This window comes from Etheostoma cragini, chromosome 6 (assembly GCF_013103735.1).
Source record: "Etheostoma cragini isolate CJK2018 chromosome 6, CSU_Ecrag_1.0, whole genome shotgun sequence".
Classification (NCBI taxonomy): Eukaryota; Metazoa; Chordata; class Actinopteri; order Perciformes; family Percidae; genus Etheostoma; species Etheostoma cragini.
This window is the reverse complement of record NC_048412.1, coordinates 12,714,421-12,722,335: the sequence shown is the minus strand read 5'-3', so window position 1 is coordinate 12,722,335 and position 7,915 is coordinate 12,714,421.

Below are 7,915 nucleotides of genomic sequence, written 5' to 3'. Positions count from 1 at the left end.
CAAAGTTTTCCAAAAAACTTTAAAGGAGTAACTCTATAGTTGTATAATACAAGGTTTCAACCAAAGAGAAAACTACCACATTGAGGTCAAAATGCATAATAGGTACTGGATAACTCACGTAGTAAACCCAAAAAGGGCACTCCCACACTGTGCTCTTACTGTAAAATATGATGCTGATACAAGACCTCCGATGTCAAAGGTCCTAAAACAAATCGGCTTTTCCATTTATCCTTTTGTAGTCGCTCAGTGTCCACCTTCCATGTAGAGGCATGACAAAATGTCAAGGGCCCGCTGACGTAGAAACACAAAGTCTCAACGTAATCAGAGAAAATACACACTCACCCACCTACAAGTCTCTGAGGCGTATGAGGCAAGTCTTAGTGGTGAGGTCACAGTTCACCACAGGATGACTTAACACACACACACACAAACACACACAAATACACACACACACAAATACAAAAACATGTCTTTTAGCGCCGAGGTCAGGAGAAACCACAACAATGGTGGAGCTGAAGCTCGACGTCTACCCTCTCAAACACACCCACGTTAACATCACGACGAGCTCTCCTGACGTGTTAGTTGGCGGTTACTGTAAGTCTGTAGCGTACGAGGAGGAAAAACGTGGGTGTTTCGAGGTGAACCATGTCCTACACACACACACGCACACACACACCTAAATAACAATCAAGCTATACTTGCTGATTGACTCACCATATGTCCCTAAATCTTTGGCTGGTTTTGGCCTGTCAACAATGATACTACATTTTGATTTATTTTAAATATCAAGTCAAAATGTATTTAGGGCTAAGTGTTGTCTCCCCGGCCATAGCATGTGTGTTCAGTAAGGTGTGTGTTTGTATTTATGTTCCTGAGGCATGACCAATGCACATTTAAACTACCCACATGGGAACAATAACGGCTATCTGAAACTGGTCACATGGCTCCAAAGGTGAGTGTACATATGCGATACATAATAAATTATTTAATTTCAACTGCAAAGATGTTGACATAAGTTCTTTGTAGTGCTTCGGCCATCATGTTTGCATACTACAGGCAGATAGCGGGTCTCTCACTACCATAGCCAATAATCGTTCAGATCCATGGTAACTTCTGTGTTCGTGTGTGTATAGAATTATCTGGTTGCGTGGTAGCCACGATTGCATGTGTGTGTGTCAGTTTGTGTGTGTGTGTTCATAGGAGTCCCACTCATTTCCATAACAGATCTCATAAACGAATGAATGGAAAAAGGGAACTGATAACTGTTGTGTTAATAGAAGCCTGAGACAGTATTAGGTAATAGACACAACAAGCATCAAAGGTTTTTTTCCATGCATGCAAATGAAGCATATTTTTTAGGCAAATGAGATAGAAGAAGAACAAAAGAACAGAAGAACAAGAAGAAGTATAACCTTACAAAGATCCTGGGATTTATAGTAGAAATACTATCAGTTACTAAATATTGTACAGAGCATCTCATTAGGGCGATTTTGTTATGGTAACTCAAAAGTAAACGTTTTTCAACCAGCATGTATCTCATAGAGTTTATGTGGCAAAGACCATGATTAGACCAGAAACGTCAATTCACAATTCCTTTTTTCTGACAGTAATCAGGGACAATGCTTGTTTTTCTATTGTATGATTAACGGAATTGTTTGGCTGTCCATCCTGTTGATCTGAAGTGGAATCCTCTCTTTGATTTTTTCCTGGTAAACATTTCTTTTGTGTGGAGTTTTTCAATGACCTTATAAAGAGTATAGGATGGAGGATAGAGGGTGTCATATATTACATATATTTCAGAGCAAAATTTATGTTTTTTTTAACATCGTTAAAATTAATTGACTAGTATTCAGTTGCCCCTAACATAATGATGTTAGCCATTCATCAACTTCCAAAGGCTTGTTAAGACAGAGGTCTGACTATGCGACACATGACTGGAGCATCCTACAGATCCATTACCGTTATGAATGGGGTTAATCATGTGATTAGGGTTTAAATGTTCTACTTCCCATTGGCATTACATTTGTATTTTAGACATTGTTAACACATCAACAAATTTTTTGTATATCTTTATGCCAGCCTCCCTGCCTGTCCTTTGATTTTCTCAACAGCGGTTTATCAACTTCACACTTGGTGGGTGTATTGCTTAGAAGTGCAGTGTTGAGTGTGAGCTCTACAGATCTACAGGGCATATTTATTAGTTGTGTATTATGTACACAGTGTGAAGTATCTTTGGATAACCTAACCCTGTGAACTGTTACACTGCCAAACGGCATGCTGGGTATAGCTGGCTCTATGTTGCTCGCTACAGTACATTCAAGAACAGACAAAGAAAAAGAAACTGGAGATTTTAGATTGTAGCAAAGACAAATATTTCAAGCATCAGCAATGTAACTTTGGAAATTAATGCTTTTATTCCCAAAAATAGCCTGGTCCCAAAAAGCCAGCTGTTAGGAAATGACGCATGTACCTCGCACAGCTAGGGGACACAACTATGTCATCGCAGGTGTACTTCTCAGGACTCAAAGAAGCGCAGTGTCCAGTGTAAAGTTGTTTGTAAAATTTGTTCTGGAGAAGGCGGCAACAGCACTTCTGGAGGCCAAGCAACCAGCCCGTTCCGAACAGGCACAGTTTGAACCGGTGCAGACAAAACTATTTGAAGCACCCCATGTAGCCTAGACGCCGATGCAATGTCCCTGGTTTGAGTCATTTCCTGTTTCCTCTCCACTGGCGCTATAATATGTGCATAAAATGACCCAAGAAATGATTCAAAAGACTGTAATTATTTCATCTGTAACTCTAGACAAACACATAGTCATGTAATAAAGTAATTCTTCAATTATACTAAGTTAACAGGGGAAAGTTGTGGTTGCCTGTCATAAGGTGGAAGGTTTTGATGGCAACAGATGTCATCCGACTACACTGCGTTTTTTATTTTAAGGTCAGTTTAGTTCTGTAGTAAGTCAGAGGGCTAAGGTGACCTTAGTGCAAAAGGTTTTCAGGAAACCCAGGCCACACCACTTTAATCCGTGTTGTTTTACAGACAGAGAAGAAGCATGTTGCCTTGCTGAGGTTCTTGACCTTCTCATATTCCCCTCTCTGCCTTGCTGCGGTCCACCTCAGAGCTTTTGTTTCAGGATATTTTATATATCTCATTGCCTGGGCCCCCTCAGATGGAAATCACAGTGGACAAGTCTTTATTTTACTAACTGATGAAAAAACCTCAATAGTATACTGCAATTATCAATGTGTGGCAAAGATTAGTAGAGAAAATGTGGACGCAAGGATGGGGACAGGTTAGAAAGGAGAGTGAGAATGAGGAGGTGGTGTATCTGATGAAGGCCCATGAGATACAGGATAGTGAAAGGGAAGCAGCAGCAGAGATGATCTGAGAGACAGGCATTTAAAAAGGTTTTAGCAGACCTTGTGCCCTGCACTGGACGTTCTACCAGTCAAAGCAGTGAGTCACAAGTAAACCTGAGAAAAGAAATAACAGAGAGGGATCCCTGGACTTCCACGGCAGCTGATGTGGTCACCTTGTTTTCTCTGGTGAGGTTTCTGAAAAGGATTTAGGGGAAACTCTTTTGGTCTTATGAACTGCGTGGTCTTAAGAGTGACGCATGCAACAAGGCTCATTCTCGGGAGATGTGTGCCTGCCTGTCTGATAGAGAAGTGTCATTTTCAGATCATTGTGAGGATCATGTAGGTTTTTATATCAACTACACATCAGGTGAGTTTACTGACTAGGTTTAAGTTTTAAAAAATCCTTCATACTTTCACCCCTCCATGGACATGGTGTGGTATTTCTATTTTTTGGGACTGTCTTTTAAAGGGCCATATGGGTCAGGACTAATGTAAGTACCTGTAGATGAAGGTCGAGAAAGGTCAAGGGTTCTGTGTGTAAGCTTTTTGATGACATAATATATCTATTATATATTTTGTTCATGTTATCAATTTTTTTACATATTTGGTTTATTACCAGGCAGGACACCAAGTCTTTGGGGCTTAAAATAAGGATTCCTTTGGACCGTTTTTAGCCGGTCGGTCAACCCCTTTGGTTGCCTGGATCCAAGCATCTTAATCTGTCCGCTCCACAAGTTGACAAAATGACGAGTTGGAAATTCTGTCTGATATAAGGTAACCCTCTGGTTCAGACTACAAAATCTCCACAACTCTTGCATGGATTGCGATCATATTTGCTAGGGACATGTTGCACTTTACCCCTTCATTTCTTTCACCTTGCACCATCATTGGGTCAACAATTTGACTTCCTCAATACAATTAGTACGGAAAATAAAATGGAAAGCAGGACACGCAAATTTAATATAAGAGTTATAATGTGAGCCTCTAAAACCAATGTAAAGGCCAAACAGGCCAAATTTTTGTAATTTTTTTTTTTTCAAAGGACTTTGCGTTTTTATACATTTTATTTTTTAGAACTTTAATAAATACTGATGTACCTCTGTTTTTATTTTTATCATATTATTTTTGTGAGAACTCATAAATAACTACGAATAACTAATGTTAGGGAAATCCATTTATGTTTTGCAACGTTTTTTGGGATTTAAAAAAATAAAAAAATAAAATATATCTCGGCCAACATACCAGCATATCAGATTTTTAAATAACCAAATATTTGTATCGGTATCGGCCTCAAAAATCCTTTATCGTCGGGCTCTACACTTGAGTTACAAATTCTAACTTGAGAACTATATAAATACACACACACACACACACACACACACACACACACACACACACACACACACACACACACACACACACACACACACACACACACACACACACACACACACACACATCTTTGTGACCAGAAACGTAGTGACTATTTATATCATTCAGCAAACTCATATAACTTCTACCAGGAAAGCTCCCACACAATAGAGGAAAAAACAAGGAGGCAACTATAACTGTTCACTGTTGTTTTCATGTTAAAAACACGCCCACTCTTTAGCAGTGGCTTCCCACTAAATGCAGCATGCGTACCGTATATTTAAATGAATGGTCTTCAGTTTGATGTCTTTCCTGTTTCCAGTTGACCTTGACAATCCTTGGCATGCACCACCTAACTGTAATCTACAACAAAAGATATATTTGACATTACTACCACTGGTTGACAAGCTAATGAGGGCTTTCTGGCAGTGCAATTTATTAAACAATTTGACTGCCAACAGTTTGTTTCAGAATCACGCTTTATCAGGCAAAAGAGAGATACACAGGCAGAAAGATATTGTGTAATATAGTAGATTGAAGTTGATGTTGCTGAAACAACACATGCATTGTTTTGAATGGGAACTGTGATATTGATTCTTCTGGCATTTGCCATCTTTGCTGTGAGCTAGACCGTTAACTATATGCACCAATAGAACTTTAGATTAAAGTTAAAGGCAGTGATATTTATGAGGCCCATAAAGTCAGGTGCACTGTAGCATTTGTCTAAGAAGATAAGTGTGCTGCTCTCCTTGTGTGTGTACGTGTACACAATTCAGCAGTAAGCCAAACTCCATTCAAATGAATACGGGAGTCAGGATATAGCGTCCAAGCTCCTGGTGATTTATTTGGCGTCACCGTCATATACAGTATGAATAGGAGTGAAACTGTAGAACATAAACAAAAATATACAATAAGCAAGATGCACAAAGTATAAACTGTAATATAAACTCTACGTAGCTGCTAACAGTACATCAGTTGTATAGTATTTTAAGTATACGGTCAACATAGCATGCAGTTAAGCTAATACGTGTGGTTGATACTACAAGTTACCAATTTACAAAAATATGGCTTGGTAAAACATTCATCGCAAAAATAGTGCCCAGATATTGTTGTATGATCTGTGTTAAACTAGTACTTACAGACGATGCTTTCGAAGGCATAAACAAAAGAAGGATGGCAGCAGATGAAATAAGTGAGTCCCTTCAACAAAAATAAGGCTGCCTGCTAAAACTAAAACGGCCGACTTCCTGTTCTGGGTCAAAGTGTATCTCAAACTACAATAAATTTAAAGGGCCGGTAGCGGGTTAATTCCCTAAACTTGAAGGCAAACACTCCCCGCCTGGCATCTGTAAATATGCCACAGATAGATAACAACTAATCAGGCCTCATCCCTATTTTTTCAGAAGTAGAATGATCTCAGATACAGGTCTGAAGAACTTCTTGCTTGATCTCTCCTTGGTCACCTTGAGCTCTACTTTGCGAACTCTACCATCGTCGCTGGGAAAGGTGCTCGTTATGATTGCCATTGGCCATTCGTTTCGAGGTGCTTTGCTGTCTCTTAAGAGCACAACATCACCTACTTCAATATTAGGACATGAGTCTTGCCATTTGAGACGAACTTGCTGAGTGTGCAGATATTCTCGCTTCCAGCGACTCCAAAACTGATTGGCTAAGGTCTGCACCTGGCGCCACTGCTGTTTATAAAGATCCTTCTCTGTGAATTTTCCAGGTGGAGGTGGAACGCTCTGCTTCTGAGTAAGGAGCATCATCGGGGTAAGTATCAGAGGATAGTCTGCATCTGTAGAGACTGGAACTAAAGGCCTGGAGTTAGTAATGGCTGTCACTTCGGCCATCAGAGTGCACAGGACTTCATGAGACAAGCTGGAAGAGGCTGTGCGCATCAGCATAGAATCCAAGATTCTCCGTGCCACTCCAATCATGCGCTCCCATGAACCCCCCATGTGAGAAGAGTGGGGTGGATGGAAATCCCATTTGCAACCTTGGCTGTTGACATACCTCTGTACCTTAGACTCTTTCATTACCTTGTTGAACTCTAGTTCATTGCAAACCCCAATGAAATTTGTTCCACAGTCAGAGTGTAACTGTTTGGACAGGCCACGGATAGCAAAGAACCTTCTGAGTGAGTTAATGAAGGATGAAGCATCCATGGACTCAATGACTTCTATGTGAACGGCGCGAGTGCTCAAGCAAGTGAAGAGCACTGCCCAACGTTTACTGTGCGATAAGCCTCCTCTCGTGCGCCTTGCAACCACATTCCAAGGACCGAATACATCCAGACCTGTGTACGTGAAAGGTGGGGAAGTGCTGAGCCGCTCTTCTGGTAGGTCCAACATCTTCTGACTCTCCATTTTTCCACGTAGCTTTCGACAGATGACGCATCCATGAAGAATGCTGCTTATGCATCTCTTGCCACTTATGAGCCATATTCCAGCTGCTCGAATGGCTCCTTCAGTGAAAGTGTGGCCTTGGTGCTCCATTTGCTCATGGTAGTGACGTATTAGCAATGTTGAGACATGGTGCTTACCAGGCAAGATGATAGGGTTCTTCTCCTGGCTACTCAGATCTGCCAGCCTTAGTCTGCCACCAACTCTAAGCAGGCCGTCCTCATCTATGAGTGGATTTAGCTTGGCAAGTGGGCTTTTCTTGTTGACACTTTGTCCATTGGAGAGAGTGTCCAATTCCTCAGAGAAGGTTGCCTTCTGCACAGAGAAGATTATTTTCTTCATTGCCTTTGGCAGATCACTGACTGTGTGAGGCTTTGTACATTGATGCCAACCGCTGCACTGAGAAGGAATGCGGGTTGAGGACTGAAACGAATGAGTTACATGAATGAGTGTTGCAACCGCTCTTTGCAAAGAGTTCCAGGAAGAGAATCTGTTAAATCTCTCGGGCTGAGTGGTTTGTTCCTTGTGCTAGTGACACAGCTTGTCACTTGTGGTCGGATCTCTGTATCTGAGTCTGGATCAATGAGCTCAAACACATTTAGCTGTTCGCTGTAGGTTTCCTGCGGTTTATACAAGAATGCTGGTCCTGTCAGCCAGTTGGTATTGGTGAGCTGAGAAGCTTGAACAGACCTGGAAGCATGATCGGCAGGATTATGCTTTGAACTTTGTTGTGGACATATACGTAGAACCGTTTTGACTCATTGTATATGTACCCA